Here is a 19980-nt window from a genome sequence, read left to right as displayed (position 1 = left end):
ACGCAGCCTGGTCCCCCAGACTTCTGTGCTATAGTTTGGCGCCTTGAGGGAATCTACTCAACTCTTCCTCTTACTTTTCTTGCAGTTACTGTGGAGGACACAACACACGCAAACACAGAGACATAGAAACACAGATGCACATACACATTACATGCCTTTTCTATAAATATATTTACGTGCTACCGTGTGTCCCCAAAAATAAGACCTAGCTGGACAATCAGCTCTAGTGAGTCTTTTGGAGCAAACATTAATATAAGACCCAGTCTTATTTTACTGTAAGACCAGGTATAATATAATATAAAATACCAGGTATAATGTAATATAATAAATATAATTTAATATAATAAATATAATATAATACCGGGTCTTATATTAATTTTTGTTCCAAAAGACACCTTAGAGCTGATTGTCCAGCTAGGTCTTATTTTCGGGGAAACACGGTACGTAGAAAACAAAAGAGCAAGTTATAGGATACATAAAAGTAAAGGAAAGTAAAAGGAATGATCATTTCATTTCCTAGTCTCTGAATCAAATTTATTTATTTATTTTATTAGTTTCAGGTGTACAAAACAATGTAATAGACAGTTATTATTTATATCCCTCACACAGTAATAACCCCCTTCCTCCCATCCACTACCCCTCTGACATCGCACACAGCCATTGCATTTCCACTGTCTCTATTCCTAATGCTGTACTCCACTTCTTGTAACTTATAGTTATATATATCAAATTGTAGTTGACATTCATTATTGTTCAGATGAAATCTTACCATTTGCAACAATATGAATGGACCTAGAGAACATTATGCTAAGTGAAATAAGTCAGACAGAGAAAGACAAATACCATATGATCTCACTTATATGTGGAATCTAAAGAAAAGAATAAATGAATGAACTAAACAAATTTATTTTAATCAAAAATAATTTTTAATTACAAAAGGAATATCCTCATTACAGAAAAAAAAAGTTTAAAGAGGAAAAAAAGAGCAGATTCCTATTCTACTCAGAGACAACCACTCTTACTATCTAGATGGACTTCCTGCTCTACTCATGGTCCTCATCCTTGGCAGAACACTACAGATTAACCTGGGAAGCTTCGTAAAAATAGTGAAGCTGGGACACACCCCCAGGGATTCTGACTCCATTGGTCTGGTCTGATTTCATTGTTCCGCCATCAGTAATTTTTATAGGTTCCCTAAGGATTCTAAGACTCAGAGAAAATTGGGAACCACAGCTCTGGAAACTTTTCAATGTGTGAATCCTCTACTTGGACACACACACACACACACGTGTTTATATCATACCTGGTGTGCTATTTTATTTCCTGCTTTTCTCACTCAACAAATATTGTGAATGGCTTCCCGTCAATAAATCAATTTTGCAACACTTTAAGTGGTGGCATGGTGTTCCCATGCATGATAATTCCTTTAACAAATTCCTATTGTTGAACATTTGTATTGTTCTCAGGTTTTGCTCTCACATCATGATTAAAAGTCTAGACTTGGAAGTTGAACTGCTTTGGTTTGAGTCCCAGACACTACCCTCGTCAATGGCAAGTGACCTCAGACAAGACACTTCACTTCTCTGAGCCTCGGGATCCTTATCTGTTAAATGGGGTAAGAGTGCTGCCCAGCTTTTAAATGAGATCATACATATAAAGCACTAATCATGAGCTTAAAAAGCATCCGTTATTATATTACTATTAATCTTTGCCCACTTTCCAAATTATGTTCTTAGGATAAATACCCAGAAGTTCAACTGAGTCTAACTGCATGCACATTTTTTGAGGTTTATGATATAATTACCAAACTACCCTCCCACGAAAGTGTAAATTGAGAGTATCATGCAGTTACTGAAGTGTCTATTGCACCAATTTAATATCTTAAGTTCATTATTATAGTTTTGATGCACAAACATGACAGAAAGATCTATAAAATTTGAAAATTAAGCATAATATTCCCCTAAGTACTGTATTTGAAAAAATAATAAAATCTGTAATTTATTTACAATTTATCTCCTAACTGCCTTGCAATAAATGAGGTAGCTCATGGGCGGGGGGGGAGTAGGGAATGACACAAGAGAGCTAAAATAAACATTTAGAAAAAAATCTTGTTTGAAAAAGAAAGTGTTAGCTATACTGGAAGAAAAAGGGATAGTCATTAATTTCAGCCTAGAGCTTCCTAGCAACAAAAGTAAAAATAGAAACATATTTCCCATTCCAAAATAAAAGGGAAACATATAAGTTTATCTAGAAATAAAGGTCTTCCTGTTACTAAATTTTAAGAAGAATTACCATGCATTTCCTTATGTAAAAGCCACCAAGTAACATAATCAACAATATAGTTTGGCTGAAACTTGCTGAAGATATTAAGACTTTTTCATGTGACCATTTCTCACACATGAGAAAAGACAAGGACATAAAATGTGGTTGTACTTCAGTGAAGATAGATCTTTTGGTTCTAACACACCCTACATACCATATTTCCCCGAAAACAAGACCTAACCAGACAATCTGCTCTGATGCGTCTTTTGGAGCAAAAACTAATATAGGACCTGGTCTTATTTCACTATAATATAAGACTGGGTATAATACAATATCATATATCATATATCATATCATATAATATAATACCGGGTCTTATATTAATTTTTGCTCCAAAAGACGCATTAGAGCTGATTGTCCAGGTAGGTCTTATTTTCAGGGAAACACGGTATGTTGGTTTTTGGTGATCCCAAGTTTGGTGTTTCTCAAGTGTAAGTTAAATTGTGTGGTCAATAATGCTGTTTACCAAATATTTCTGACTTTCCACATTTTCAGGCACTTCTCTGTCCCCTTCAATTAGGTGGAACCATGTGACATTCTGTGGCCAATGAAATGTGAGCATCAGTAATACCTGGAACTTCCAGGTAGAAGCTTTAAATGCCAGGGCACATTTTGTCACAACACTAATACTGCTGTAATCATTAAGGGTGTTCAACAACAAGTCTTAGACATGACACCTAAAGCACAAGCAACCAAAGAAAAATAGATAAATTGGACTTCATAAAAATTGAAAGCTTTTGTGCATAAAAGAATGCTATCAAGAAAGTGATAAGGACAGCCCAGTGGCTCAGGCGGTTAGAGCTCCATGCTCCTAACTCCGAAGGCTGCCGGTTGGATTCCCACATGGGCCAGTGGGCTCTCAACCACAAGGTTGCCAGTTCAATTCCTCTAGTCCCACAAGGGATGGTGGGCAGCGCCCCCTGCAACTAAGATTGAACACGGCACCTTGAGCTGAGCTGCCTCCCGGATGGCTCAGTTGGTTGGAGCACCGGCACTCAACCACAAGGTTGCCAGTTCAATTCCTCTAGTCCTGCAAGGGATGGTGGGCAGCGCCCCCTGCAACTAAGATTGAACACGGCACCTTGAAAAAAAAAAGAAAGTGATAAGACAACGCACAAAATGGGAGGAAATGCTTGCAAATCACATATTTGATAAGGGTCTAGTATCCAGAATACATAAAGAACCCTTACGGTTCAACAAATAAAATGACAAATAATCCAATTTAAAAATATACAGAAGATTTGAAGATATACAAATGGCCAATAGCATATGAAAAGATGCTCAATATCATTAGTCACCAAGGAAGCGTAAATCACTTCACATCCATTCGGATCACAAAGAGAGACAATAACAAATATCGAGGAGGAGGTGGAGAAACTGGAACCTTTGTTCTCTGCTGGTAGGAATGTAAAATGGTGCAGCCACTGGGCCAAACAGTTTGGCAGTTCCTCAAAACGTTAAACATAGAATTATCTTAATGACCCAGAAAATTTACTCCTAGGTATTCACCCAAGAGAACGAAAACCATATGTTCACCGAAAACTTGTACATGAATGTTCACAGCAGCATTATTCACAATAGGCAAAAGGTGGAAACAACCCAAATGTCTATCAATTGATGAATGAATAAACAAAATGGTATATCCATCCAACAGAATATTATTCAGCAATAAAAAAGAATGAAGTACTGATACATGCTACAACATCAATGAACCCTGAAAACAGTAAATAAGGTGAAAGAAGCCAGACACAAGAGGCCTCATATTGTATGATTCCATTCATATGAAATGTCCAGAATAGGTAAATCCATAGAGACAGAAAGCAGATTAGTGGTTGCCAGAACCTGAGGGGGTAAGAAAACAGGGAGTAACTGCCAACTGGTACAGGGTTTGGGACGACGAAAATGTTCTAGAATTAGGTGGCAGTGATGGTTGCACAACTACGTGAATATATTAAAAACCACTAAACTGTATACTTTTTAATGGCATAATGTGAGGGCATGTGAATTATAGCTCAATAATAATTTTTTCAAAGAATGCTAAGGTTAAAATGAAGCCTCAGTCAGCTTGGGTCACTGAGTTACCTCAGTTAGCAAAACCTCCTCAACTTCTATTGAGTTAAATAACAGATTTTTTTTTTTAATGTTGCTCTGTAAGTTCACTCAAAATACAAATTTTGTATAAAAGGAATAAATGTGTAAAGACTCCAAAGTTAATTTAAATTATTTTCATGATTATGTTACTTAGATATACGCATATGCAAATATAAATTTGCAATTTGCAATAAATTTATATGCAAATATAAATTTCAGTTTAAAGTCCATGGGCTTATATTAGGTTGGTGCAAAAGTTATTGCGGTTTAAAAGGTTAAAAATAATTGCAAAAACCGCAATTACTTTTGCACCAACATAACACTTACAAACAACAATAAAGCCAAAACAAGCTTACAGATTAAACACGTACAAAACTACAAAATTAATAACATTCAGATTACCAACATTAAATCAATTACCAATTAAATCATGCTGTTTGCTGAAACTGAATCCTACTTAAATAGGCATTGACTGCTAAGGCACAGTCTCTCATATTTGACAGGCATATGGCATCATACCATGTAACACCACAATTCTCCATCACTTTTCTAAGTTCCTACAACAATTTACCCAGTCTTCACTTAGCACTTAGCAATCTCATTAACCTGTAGCAAAGTAATTCTACTCTATACTAACACAAAAACAAATACACACACAAATTATCGACAAAGAAATATTATGACAGTATTTATGTATAAACTGATAGTTTAGATTACCTAGAATATATTTATATTAGCTTATTTGGATTTTTGTCAAAATAAACATTTCATTTTTATTCTCTTAGCAAAATCTCATGTCCCCAAGAATATATTTGCTAACCCATGGAGGCTTCACGACTCTCGGTTTGAGAAACACGCTGCCGTAGCCTAGACCACTGGTTTTCTTTTTTTTTTTTTTTTTAATTTATTGGGGTGACAATTGTTAATGAAATTACATAATTTCAGGTGTACAATTCTGTATTACATCATCTATAAATCCCATTGTGTGTTCACCACCCAGAGTCAGTTCTCCTTCCATCACCATATATTTGATCCCCCTTACCCTCATCTCCCTCCCTCCACCCCCCTTACCCTCTGGTAACCACTAAACTATTGTCTGTGTCTATGAGTTTTTGTTTCTCATTTGTTTGTCTTGTTCTTTTGTTGTTTTTGGTTTATACACCACATATCAGTGAAATCATAGGGTTCTCTGCTTTTTCTGTCTGACTTATTTCACTTAGCATTATACTCTCAAGATCCATCCATGTCGTCACAAATGTTCCTATATCATCTTTCCTTAACGCAGAGGTGATAGGGTTTTCAAATTTGAGTATGCATCCAAATCACCTGGGAGGGTTTGTTAAGACACAGGTTGCTGGGCTCCACCTTCAGAGTTTCTGATTCAATAGGTCTGGGGTGGGGCCCAAGAATTTGCATTTCTAATAGTTCCCTAAGTTGCTGATACTAGTGCTCCAAGGACGGCTCTTTGAGGATCATTGCCCTCTATCTTTCAAATTCTAGGTGACTCTCCAATAGCCATCAATTCAAGACAGATTTCTAAGGAAGGAACCAGACAGCGATCAATTCAGGGATACTCTGTCCTCTGATACCTGATCATGTTCTGTAGGGCTCACGGAAGAGAGAGAACCATCAGCTTTAATCACCAAACTAATTAGGTGGGAAAGTTAGCCTTCAGTAATAAAAACTGTGATAGTTAATTTTATGTGCCAACTTGACTGGGCCATAGGGTTCCCACTTGGTCAAACATTCCGGGTGTGTCTGTGAGAGTGTCTTTGGATGAGATTACCATTTGAATCAGTAGACTGATTAAAGCAGGTTGCTCTCCTTAATATGGGTGGGCTTTGTCTAATCAGTTCAAGGCCTGAATAGAACAACAACGACAAAACAACAAAAAACCTTCCCCTAGTAAGAAGGAACTCCTGCCTGACCGCTTTGAGCTGGGACATAATTTTTTTCCTGCCTTTGAACTCAAACTGAAACATTCACTCTTTCTAGGTCTTGAGCCGGCTGGCATTGGGGCTGAAACTACACTATCGTTCTTCTGGGTCCCCAGCTTGCCAACCTATCAATCTCCATAATCATGTGAACCAATTCCTTAAAATAAATCTCTCTATTTATATACTTCTTATTGGTTCTGTTTTTCCTAAAGAACCCTGACTAATACAAAAACTAATGAGCCTTTCTTGGATTTTCACGCAGACTGAGCCCAGAGGTAAAATGGGGAAATTCTCATTAATAAACCTTCATGATCCATCCAACTCCAGTCAAAGGTTTCTATAGCAACCGGAGTTCCCAAGCGAGGCTCAGGCCACATTTTCACAAACTGCAGCTAGATGAGTGAAAATAAGTAATCCTTTGGGATCAACCAAGAAAACAAGGACTAATAAAAGACTAGCACCAGTGCCTGAGTTGAATTAACTCACTAAGATTTAGGACTACAAAACACAGGGCACACACACCTACTCTATCAATGATTACCTAATTTCTTAAAGTCAAAACAACAATTTCACACCATTACCAGTATTTCATACATGAAAATATTTCTTTTCTTCTTTTTCCATGATTCCTCCAAACTCTTTCTTCACACACATAATAGTGTGCTAAGAGTGTAAGCTCTGCAGCCTTACATTTTGGATATCAATGTCATTATTTGCTAGTTGTAACGAACTTGAACAGGTTACTTAAGCTGTATAAGCTCGGTTTGCTCATGGGTTCACTAGGAATAAGAATTCTAACACCAGGGCTGGCCCGGTGGCTCAGGTGGTTAGAGCTCTGTGCTCCTAACTAAGAAGGCTGCTAGTTCGATTCCCACATGGGCCAGTGGGCTCTCAACCACAAGGTTGCCGGTTCAATTCCTCGAGTCCCACAAGGGATGGTGGGCGGCGCCCCCTGCAACTAAGATTGAACACGGCACCTTGAGCTGAGCTGTCGCTGAGCTCCCAGATGGCTCAGTTGGTTGGAGCGTGTCCTCTCAACCACAAGGTTGCCGGTTCGACTCGCGCAAGAAATGGTGGGCAGCGCCCTCTTCAACTAGCAACGGCAACTGGACCTGGAGCTGAGCTGCACCCTCCACAACTAAGACTGAAAGGACAAGAAACTTGAAGCTGAATGGCACCCTCCACAACTAAGATTAAAAGGACAACAACTTGATTTGGAAAAAAGTCCTGGAAGTACACACGGTTCCCCAATAAAAGTCCTGTTCCCCTCCCCCGCCAAAAAAAAACAATTCTAACCTGTATCAGTCAGAATCTAACCAATAAAATAGAAACCACTTTTAAGTATTTATAATAGAAAAAGCTTAATGCAGGGAATTATTTCCACAGATGAAGGGGGAGCTGAGAGGAAGGAAGCTACTAATAACCCTGGGGTGGAAGACCAAGAAGGGAGATGAGATGGGTCACCTCAGGAAGCTAGGTCTGAGGGTTTGTCTGGCAGCTGCCACCAGAGCAGCCATCCAAGGCAGAGTCGGGGGCGGGGAGGGGGGTTTCTCTGGCTTCTCCCTTCCCCCTCTTTTCAATCCTAGCAGTGCCTTCCACTGGGCACGCCATCCAGATACAGCCTGGGAAACACACCCTGTGCGTTGGCTTTTCTGTGACACAGAGCGGGGGCTATAGCCGAGGACCAACGGGCCCAGGCCAGCACGAAACTGCAAGGATTAAGTGACGACACATGGCAAGTCCCTGGTCTGCTACAGATGGCAGGGTCCTTTGTGTATTTTAAATTGGGGCTCTTGTGTCTCACTTGCTTTTTCCTCACCCCCTTCAACAAATTTTCCACTCCTCAGGGTTTCTTTTTGTCCTCCTACTCTCGCATCACCCAGTTCTTTCCTCCCACTTCCTCACCCACACACAACAGCAGACAGCAAGTTGGCTGGCCTCCCAATGTGACTAAAGAATCGATGAAATCCAAGGGACGGCGGTTTCATGGTTTCGCTGCCTGATCCAGTGATGTCTTCCTCTTCTCAGAGCCTGAAACCCCTGCTTCCACACACCAGGTCGCACAGGCACGACCCACACAAGTAAGACGATGGGCCACGTTGGCTGTTTATCCTGAAGTTCTCCCGCCACCCACACCCATCACCGGTTGCCACATTAGACTGTGCGGTTTGCCACAGAGTCACCTCCTTTGAACACTCTGGCCGGGTCTACTTATCTGAAGAAGGAGCAGATTGAACAAGATAACCTCTGAGTCCCCTCCACCCCATCGTCCTATGATACTAATGATCAAGTTAATAGGGACATGAAATGGAGGCCACCCAGTGGCCCGGCCCATGTTCCAAATCTAAACCTAAGTGAGCCTGCACTTGCTAGAAACACCTCACTGGCAAGGAAATGGAACACCAATCACGATCCTCCAGCTCAGCACTGGCCAGCTCACCTCACCCTAGTAAACAGGACCCGCTGGCCTTATAAGGAAATGGCCACCCTCCTAGCCATTCATGCCCTGGTTTCTCACTGCCTCTCTAAGGCTCTATCTATACAACTCTTGCTTTTGCCCCAAATCCCTGGAGAAGAATGCTCCACTGCTTGTGAGGCACTGTACTCCCACAATCCATAATGATTTCCCTTGAATAAAAGACATCAAACTCATTACCAAATTGTTTTGGTTTTGTCACTTGACATTACTATGATTTGCATTGTGTGAGACTGGATTGTGGCCTATTCCCTGCCTGCCTATGTTACATTTAAGAACGAAAGACCCTAAGGTTTATCCTAGGAGCAGCACAGAGTACAATGTTCTCAAAGTCAACCCTCCTTATGAAGAAATTACTTGTAGATTCAAGTAATTCAGAATTAGGAAGGGAAAATTAGGGCAAGAAAATTTACTCCATTGCACAAGGCCTACAATGAAACTTGTGTGCCGATTTATATCTTTCCCATTCCCAAAACGCTTGTACAGTTTTTCTTCCTATCTCTTCCCTGAAATGTATAGGAGAGTCATTCCTCTGTCACTGTCTTTAACATTTGGAACCCAGATGTGACCTGATCCATCAGCTTGACCAACACATACCTGTCTTCTTGTTAAGTCCAAATAGGAAATGGCTGGGCGATAACTCAACTTTCTGCTTTGTACCAGATTTGATACAAGTCAGGGCAGGCTTTGAGACATTTTAACCAGCCCTGCTCTACCTGTGGTTCTCAGAGGGCAGTTCCTGAACCAGCAGCAGCAGCACCTGAGAACCTGATAGAAATGCAAATTCTCAGGCCCCCTCCCAGCCCCACTAAAACAGAAACGGTGGAGGGTGGGGCTACACAATCTAACAAGCCCTCCACGTGACTCTGATGTATATCAGGTCGGAGAAACAGAAGGCTAGAAACAAACAAAGCTGATGGAGTCAAGCAAAACATATTATTGGTCTTTTTTCTAGTGACCTGAATTTGAATTTAGGCCCCAGATCTCCCTACAGTCTGAAATCTACAGTCTTTCAGATGCCTATTTTATTCAGTACTCCTTGCACTGGGAAGACTTTTATTATTAAGGGGCGGTAATTTCAAGTAAGAATACAATGGGAATTAAAACACTACTCCTATTGTCCTGTCAAAATGAACAAATTCCCCTCAACCAAACTGTCATTTTATGTTTGGGAGGAAAGGCAGGCTATGTGCCTTTTCCAAGCATGCCACACTTTTTCTGGTAAGTGCTTCTTTCCCATAATGGGTGAATGTGCACAAGCGCCCTTCTGTAACCACGAAGAAATAGCAGGTCCTGACATGGGAATGGAGCCATATTTCCTTGCTCTTTTTTTTCAACCTTGTAAAAGCTCTTCATCCTTTCCAAATAGAGGGGAGTTTTGGCAAAGAATTCTCCAGGGTGACAAAAAGCACTTTTCTCCACTCTTTTGTTGTGCTGTTAGATTTAAAACCCTTTTGCCCTGAGAACAATACACTGCAGAATTACTTTTATGTTGCTGCTTTCCACTGTGCTTTCTCTGACCCTTAGAATAATAGGCTGCCATTTTAACATCAGAGAACCTGTAGCTGCAGTGAAGCTAAGTTTAATATAAGGCAGGCCTATAAGTACTATTACTCCTACTCTTAGCTGGACTTCTCTAAGGGGTTTAATTTTAAAAAAGCAACGTGGCACTCCAGTTAGAAGGCCAGTTAGCAGGAAATGGACTCCCACATCAATAGAATGCTAACCACCCTGGAGGGCACACAACCCGAAAGGTAATTTGGGAAATTTAGGAAGTCAGAGAAGATGAATAAATAAGAGAAAAACCAGCCAATTTCCTTTTTATAAAGACTATGATTGTAAACTGTAATCTTCTTCTCATCACTAATGAAATGGAGGAAAGGGGGAGTTAAAATACATGGTAGTGTTAAATAACCCATAGCTAAATGCCTGGGCAACATCAAAAATATACATCTCTGATGGAAATACATCGGGGGCCTAGAAATTTGATGTAGGATGTTGTTCTAAATACAACTCCCTAAAGAAAACTCTTCTAAAAAATCTCGAGCACTAAACCAGAACTATACTATGTATTTCTCAGCACTGCTCCCAGTGATGTCAAACCAGCTATAAGTCAGTATAGCCTCAAGTGAAATGAAGATTTGCTGGTTAGCTCAATAATTCGATTATTCTAGACAGTCAATCTGGGCAAATCATGTCCCAAAGCTAATGTTGCTCCTTGTAATTATCTTATGTCTGTCTACAACCATCAAATGAACCAGATAATTGTGAAGTCTCCAACATGATGTACAGACACGCTGTAGGGCCTCTGTTGGGGCTTCTCCTTTGGTTCCATCTCCTTCCCACATATATTACTATTTACTCTTCCATCCTTTTTCCTTCAAAAGTGACTTGGGCTAACTGAAGAAAATAGGCCACCTGGCCCTATGGTTTATAGAAGGATGTATTTGCAATGTTCCAAACCCGGCTTTTGTTTTCATTAGAATTCACCTCTAAGGGCTTCAAGCAGTCCACCAAAACACTCTTTGAAAGAGAACAGAGAACACAAAGAAGTTGAGACGCTCAGACGAGCGCGTCACAATTTTCAGAGTGCTGCTTCATAGCCTGATTTGTCTCGTCCCGCAACCCTGTGAGGTGGCGCTTATTTTAAACGCATGAAAATTATGTCTTCAAGTGACTTTCCCAAGATCAAGGGGCTAATAAAGCAAAGATGTCCTAGACCTCAAGTCTCCTACTTCTGAATGCTCTGAGACTGATCTGGAATGTATTTGTAGGAGTCAAATACCAAGGAAGGTGTAATTTGGATCCCTTAACATGAGGGCACCGTGTTTCCCTGAAAATAAGACCTAGCCAGACAATCAGCTCTAAGGTGTCTTTTGGAGCAAAAATTAATATAAGACCCGATCTTATTTTACTATAAGATAAGACTGGGCTTTATATAATATAATGTAATGTAATATAATATAATAAATATAATACCTGGTGTAATATAATACCGGGTCTTATATAAGATCAAGTATAATATAATATAATATAATATAATATAATATAATATAATACCGGGTCTTATATTAATTTTTGCTTCCAAAGATGCATTAGAGGTGATTTTCCAGCTGGGTCTTATTTTCAGGAGAATACGGCAGAATACAGAAGAATCCCTGCAGCAGGAGGGAAATGGACAGATGTGTCTGAGCTTGGCATCTATATCTGCGAGGTTTATGTCTCCCAACTAGAGCTTCCTAATCATTGCAATGGCAGCCTCCTGCCCCTGCCTTCACAATGCCAGTAAGAATGCGAAAATGAAGGGTTTTAGCCCTTTAGTTATGGCTAAAAAGGTCGGCAATAGAAGAATTTCTCAGAGCTCCGAAGAAACATTTATTATAGGTTAGTAATTACAACTTTTTTTGCACCTGAGATTTGTTTTATTTCAGAAGACCCAGACCCTCACACCTTTTGAGTTATGATGCTCCAGAACTGAGAAAATTTCCAGATTTTCCTTCAAAATCCCTGGAGTCCAATAAGTTGAGGAGGAAGCTTAGCCTAAATGAGACTAAGGTCCCACTGGGTACCATCTTGGCCAGTTTTCACAGATTGGGGGATTGTGCCTGAACTACAAGTACAAAACCACAAAAGTCACTTAATCTTAGTAATTAACCCCAATGAAAACTATTCATTCTATCCAAACTTGTCAACAGTGATTCTTATCCAAGAGCTAATTTATTGAATTAAACTGGGTAAAACCTTTCCTATGACTACATAGTTGCATGTTCTAACCAGGACATCCCTTCTATATAGAGAGGTTTTTCTTAGTGAGAGTGGCATTATTGAAAAAAAGGTAGACATTTGAGAATGTTGGGACAAGCATTGTGTGGGAAATTAAGGGTGGGATGGCTTTAAAGCATGAAGCAAATAGAAAGAGAGTGCTTCTAAACTGTAAATGTAGTTGATAATTCAAGGAGAGAAATCTCTCAATATGCATGGAACGAAGTCCCAGGGAGAGAAATACTTTTATCTGGAGCAAAGGAAATAGGATACTTTAGGGCAACCTGAAGACCAGCCACCTAAAACATCCCTTAAATATATAGAAATAAGGAAGCCAGTCAAGAGGCATTGCCCCTGATCACATAGTTAAGAGGGGAGTACTGAAACTAGTATTTATCCAGTACTCCTTCATATCATTTAGAATGCATTTTGTTGTTAAAAAAAAAAAAAAAAAAAAAAAAAAAAAAAAAACAGAAAAATGAACTCGAACTGGCTAAAAACAATACAACTGATTCATTCATTCCTAGCACTGGAAATCAGAGTTGGATTTGATTCAGTCACTTAACTGCATTATCAGTGATCCAGGTTCTGTCCTTCTTTCTGCTCTGATACTAAGGAGGAGCTCAGTTAGGGGTCAACCAGAGCACAGACATGTGGCCTCTCCATGCGCCTGGGATTTCTCATACAGTAGGTGAGTTCCAAGAGGAAACATCCCTGGGTCCCTTCGAGTATTCAGGAGGAAGGACGGAGGAAGCTGCAGGGCTTCTTATGACTTAACCTAAAAAGTCCCAAAATGTCATTTCTACAACATTCTATTTGTTAAGCAAGTCACTAAGGCCAGCCCAGATGTACACCTCTTGGGGGAAAGAGCAATATGTGTACAGGAAGAGACACATATTGTACCACAACCTGACATGACTGAGCACCATAGAAGCGGACCGCTATTCAGAAACCTCTAAGTAGCTGTCACTGCCTGTGTAGTGAAGACCAAACTCGTGGCCTTTGAGACCCTCTGACTGGCCCAGTTAACTTTTCTAGCCCATTTTCCACTGTTCTCAGCCACATATTATTATTGCCTAAATCGACCCTGTGTTTTTCTAGTGTTTTGCTTTTGCTTATGACATTCCCTTTTCTGCAGAGGCCCTCCCCATCCAGTTTTGAACCAAATCGTATCCCATGCAGGCCCAACTCAAATCCCTCCTTCCCCTGACCTGACTATCTCAGGCTCAGATTTCAAACCTTTCGGAACTCCTCCCACATGACCAACTAGACCTTTCGCATGGAGCAGTCCATTGGGTAACGTACCATCTGATAGCATGGCTCCAGAAAAGGGAATGGACGAGGAATGGCAGGCTTTCTTGCTCATTATTTTCATGGTTTACTTTTTCACAACAAACATTTAGTTTTATAATAAAAAAACGAATTTAAAATATTAAGCAAGGGCTAATAGAAATTCATTAGAATGATAAGAGGTAGAATAATCTCCAAAGTTTCATAAAGAAAAGTAGTTTACTCTGGGAATCCTGAAAACACTCTAAATGATATTAACTCATGGCTCTATCCACCATTCATGTTCCACTACTCCTAATGTGTCTTCCTCTGCGTTATCGTCTTCACACTCCAGTGTTTTCTCTGAGACTGTTTGGAAAATGGAGGAGTGGAATCAGAAGAGTCAAGAAACTTTGAAAGCTGCACAGAATATTTGACAATGGAGCCATCAAGTCAAAAGTCATCCTTCGCCCTGACTGTGGGCTCACCATCTTTCACGAACATGGAAAGAGGGGTCAGACATGAATCACACCAAGGCCACGTCTGTCTTTAGGCTATTTCACAACAGAGAGTCTTGAAAATTGCCAGCCCAGAAGAGAAAATCTGCTCTTTCCCTGAATCTGTTTTTCACAACATAAGCTCTATAAACAGATTCTTCTGCTACCTCAGCCTTTGCTCAATGTTGGCTTCCTCAAGTTAAAAAACAAAAGAAAGTAAAACCACACAGGAAGCAGCCTCCACAAGGAGGTCCTTCAAGCCTTCTACCAGCTTTCAGACGAGAACACATTACTAAGAATAAGATCTTTCATTTGTCAAGGCAAGAGAAAAAGAAGTCCACGGCTGCCTCAGGATTAACCACCCCGACTGAGAATGCATCCGTCTAGGGTTGGTCTGCCAACTCCTTCATCAGCTCCACCAAGGGGAAAGCACTGTGATAACCCCTGGTCCTTCTCCCATGTGTCTGGCGGAGAAAACAAACAGTAGATGAGCCCTTCCTTGCCTTTGTAAGGTAGCGTGGAAGATAACTATAAAAAGAGATGCCCTTGGTAACTGTAGATGATAAAGGCAAGTGTTGCCCCTAGAAAGAGAATTAGGTAAAGAAATAAGGATGAAGGAGGTCCCTGAATATTTCCATGTTGTTATATCTTAAGGAGGTATTCCTGCAATGGATATTATGAAAGATATAATTTCTCCCTCTTATACTAACCCATTCCCGTACAAGGTGTCACCTGGTACATGAAAAGACAAGAACCCCTATGAAATTCCCAATGAGGGAACAGGGAGAGGGACAGGAGAAGATAAGCACAGCTGGCTGTAAGTTAGGGTTCCAAACTGCCTTTAACAATCTAAATCCTTCCAGCTGCAATGGAAAGGGAGATGGCAGAGAGCTACAGAAGTTTCTGGAGTAGAACTACTTCACTGCAAAAATGGATCAGAGCTTAATTTCAGGGCAGGGTTACGAGGCCACACTGCCATTAACCTCCATGCCCCAAACCCCTCATATGTTTACTGAGGTGGGAAGCTCAGGGAGAGGGGTGTTATGATGACCCAAGCAGCTGCCAGCCTAGTGTACGGCTATTAGATAGTTGTCCAGACTTGTACCCTGTGAGTTATGATGAAACAGATGGATAGAACTCACAGAAGTCCCTCACCAACAAGTTCCTTTCAGAACTTTATTTGCAAAAACACTCATGTGCTGAAAAGGTGCATTAACTAGAACTAGAAGAGCCAAGTGATTTGCAAGCTACTGTATAAACAAAGGCACTTGTGGCCGGACAAATGCATGGCTTTCTAACATCATGTAACTTAGCCCTCATTTAAAATGTGACTTTTGAGGAAAAACTTGAAGTGAAGGAGTTCTACAGGGGTACCTGTGTGAGGAGCTTTTCAGTCAAAGGGAATGGCCAGACTAAGGAATCACAGGTAGATTTCCCTTTCCCACATTCTGGAACTTCATCTTTATGAGCAGTGTCACAGGCCAGGATGAACCAGTGGCAGCGAGGCCCGAGCAGGCCACCAGTGGTGAGAGAGCCACCAAGTCACCCCTTTAGGCCTTCGGGATGACGGAGAAAGGGACTGGGGCATCCCAGAGGCTTGGACTCCTTCCCTTTCCATGCCCACTTTCCTCCTGAGTGAGCCCATCAAGGTTCTCTAGTGTTTTTAGATAAACAAAGCAGAGAACCAGATAGAAATATTATAAACTTAAAGTTGCATTTATATTTCAGAAGAAAAAAATTAAGACAAACCTTTCCCTTTGTGAAACAAGTTTCTGAAATTCAAACAGTATTACAGCAAGACAAATACAGTTTCATAGGCTAATCTATTTGAACCAAGATTTCTCTTGGAAACATGTTCTAATATGTCACCTTCACATGAAAAAACAAACATTTCTTTTGGAAGCCTATGGGGATGGATGAAAATATTTTTTCATATAAATTTAATCTGAATCTAATAAAATTTCTAATTGGCCATCTTTGCACAGCTCTTCATCAATTTTCTATCTTCAAAATAAAGAACGTCTTCCGGATTGCCCCGATGGGTATAGGAACATATACACTGTCCTTTGACACTCATCTGCCACAGGATGCAGCTTTCCTCGATTTTCCTGCTAGTGAAGATGGATCTGAAGAGAGCCACTGCCACACTCCTGCTGCCATTCTGCCATCAGGTTCAATTTATGACCTTGAAACAGAGGATCTTCCTATGTGTATAACTAACCAGATGATGTAGGAATTAAATCCATGAGTTTCAATTTGTGGATACTGGAAAATCAATCCTATATTTAGCATTATGCTATGGATTATACCAGCCTAGATAATGCAAGTATCCCTAAACCAATGAACTAATCCACGACTATTTATTAATGTCCATCTATCATGTTTCAGGCACTGTGCTAGGTTCCTCTCCTTATAGTGATGTCTAGACTTTCAAACCTGTAAGATCAATTAATGCATATTAATTGATTTTATGTACAAGTTGAACACTCCAAAGAACTTAAAAGTACAATTTAGAGTTCCATCCTCCTGGAGACCATCCCTGACCCTTCCAAGGTGGGGGAGGTATCCTTCTTCTGAATTGCCCTATGTGCATATTTCTATCATTGGGCTGACCTCACTGTTCTATAGTTCTCTTTGTGTGTCTGTCCCTAAATGCAAACATGACATCCATGAGGGCAAGAGACTCTGCTGGGAAATCCTCACAGCTGAACCTAGCACAGGGCTGCTATATAATAAATAATCAGTGTATTCTGAAGATATGAAAAAATACCAAATGAATAAATAAATGGAGAGAAGCCAGACCCTTAACCTGCGACCCAAATCAAACTTCAAGGTTAAAGACTTTTTAGACTATGGCAGTGATTCTCAAACGGGGCCAGGTAGTACTGCCCCTACAATCTGTGATGCTCATTCCTTCCTGCCTCCATTTATTTAAGAACTACCTATATCAGGAACTATGTCGAATATGCATAGATAATAAAAGATGGAGTACCTGGCCCTGGGAAACCTGTGGTCTCACAGTGCTCCTGGAACAACATGAATCCATAGTGGCTGTTGGGGAATGCCATGTTTTATTGACCTATCTAACTCTATCATGTTCTAAGAAAGTCATTCTACCAGAAAATAATGGTATTTTACATAGAGGCAACATAGTATTACAATCCTGAAAGCATGTCATTAAAGAAAATGTTAGTAAAATAAGCTCAATAAGCTGGTCTTGTGTTTTTCCATTAAGTTTAATTTACTAGATGTTCATATTTATTGTCAGATAAACAGCAACAGGTACCAAAAAACTTAACATCAATTTATGGATGGCAAGTTTTCACTTGAGAGAACTGAGTTCATTTTCTGTGACCTGAGAATTGACCTTCACAGTTTGACTTTAGTGGAAAAATACCACCATGTTCTATACATAGTAGATTATTGTTGAGTGGTTGTGAAGGTTAAGGTTGTAAAGGTTGAGTGACTGTAAAGTGATAAAGGGTAGCACCTACTGGCAGGATATTACATTGCAGCTCAGTTCTACTAAACATTAAAGAATACACCAAAAGAATCACACCAGAAACAATAGTGTTACTTTGTGAGTTTTCTGTTCCTCAACATGCAAATCCTTTTCCTATTTCAATAGAATCCTCCACTGGAAGGGCCCCCAACTTGTACTATAGAAGCTAACTGGAGAGACCCTCCCCCCCTCATCTTGGCCTCAGATAGGATCACCTGTGATTTTGAAACCTAAGTAAGAGACCCCAGGAAGAAGGGATGATTAGGGCCACAGCAGTGGAAGAATTTCAAATCTGTAAGATCAATTAATGTCGCAGCAGTGGAAGAATCCAGTTTAGATTCAGTCTGGCAGCAGGAACACAATGTTCTGATCAGATTATTTCTACTGCCTGGCCTCTCTTAGTTCCTACCTCTTTTCAGCATCTGCTTTTCCAAACTTCCTATCAATTTTGTGAACTATCCAACCTCTATCCAATAAATTATTTTTCTACTTAAGGTAGCCAGAATAAGTTGCTGTTGCTCAGAACTAAGAATCCAGGCTGATATACTATCTAGTGCTTTTGAGTGCTAAGCTTCACACATACATTATCTCATTTAGTCCTGCTCCGACAAAATCCTAGGAGGTAAGAATAGAGGAGGAAATGCTGCCTAAAAGACTAATCATTATAACTTGCCCAAGTCATACAACCAATTTGGCAGAGCCAGGATACAACATCAGCCAGTTTGGTGCTAGAACTAATTCTCTCAATCATTTCACTACCTCACAAAAGAAAAAATTCTGAGGCTTTTGAAAGTATGAAATTGAAAGATAAGACTTGAGACATATTCCTAAGGTCTATGGGTATTGAGAGCTAATAAACTGCAGAGAGAAGTCCTGAAAAGGTAAAAGGAAAATGAAATATTCAGGTAAGACTGGAAATAGTTTTACCCTGAAGCAAATGAAGCTTACGTGCTCTTCATGTGCAAGGGGCCGCTTCCAAAGCCACAAATTTAATTTTGCATTTATAAATTTGTACTCTTCTTCCTAAGGAAGGCCCCTCAAAATGATATAAGCTTCAGACTCCACAATACCTGGGTCCATCCCTTCCTGGATGAGATCATGAATTTATCAGATTAGGGACTCCTTTCCCAGGTTTGGAGATGAAGCAGAGGATTTCACAGGGAGACATAAACCTGAAGAATATGGATAAAAGTACAAGTCATCTTCTAAGCCAATACTCTCCTGTGTCCCAACGAGAAAAAGGAAGAGTTAGGAGTTACTTCTCACCACTCAGATAGGATTCAGCACACACTTGGGAAGCCACAGGTCCCCAGAACACTGGCTTCCCTCTTGTCCACAAAAGGAAAGATAAGAGAGGAAAGATAAGATCTGTGCACTCAGCAGGTTCCATAGCAGCAGCCAAGACGGGGTGTGCCCTCCTGTCTCAGCCCAGACAGCCATCAGATCCTCCTGCTTATGGAAGCAGCTCGACGTGGTCCTGACTGTCAAGAAGTGGGGCCAGACAGCCAGGCCTCAGCAGGGAGACTGGGATCATCCTGTCTGTATTCAGAATGCCATTTTGTTCATCTTAGATTTTTTGCATTAATTTTTATTTTTAATTGTGCAAAAATAGTATTTATCATGATTAGGGAGTTTTTTGGCACCCCTTTGAATTTTTCACCCAAGATCAATGCCTTGCTTACATTAGCCTGAATGTAGAGAATCAATAGACATGCGAAGGTTGGGGTTTCTCCCCAAAAGAGTAATCACTTATCCAGTCATCCAGCCATATTTCCAACATATCACTGCTACCTAAATTCAAATTGCTGTACTATAATCCGGATGCATCATCCATCTTCATATCTAAGTCTTATGAGCCTTTGGGGATAGGAAAAGAAACCAATATCTTACTCAGTAATATTGTTTAAAAACTTCTTTTAATCCTTTTAATCCCCAGGGCAGGATTGTCCCACCAAGAGAAACAAGATTTAAGCCAGTGGTCTTTTGCCCTGGCCACACATTAAAATCAGTTGGGGAGCTTTTTAAAAATGCCAGTGCCAGAGTCCTACTTCCACAGATTCTGATTTAGTTGGTCTGCAGTGACACCCAGACAGGCTTTATTAAAAGAGCTCTACTGAGATATAA

Source organism: Rhinolophus hipposideros (assembly GCF_964194185.1).
Source record: "Rhinolophus hipposideros genome assembly, chromosome: 6".
Classification (NCBI taxonomy): domain Eukaryota; kingdom Metazoa; phylum Chordata; class Mammalia; order Chiroptera; family Rhinolophidae; genus Rhinolophus; species Rhinolophus hipposideros.
Note: the sequence above shows the minus strand (reverse complement) of the source record.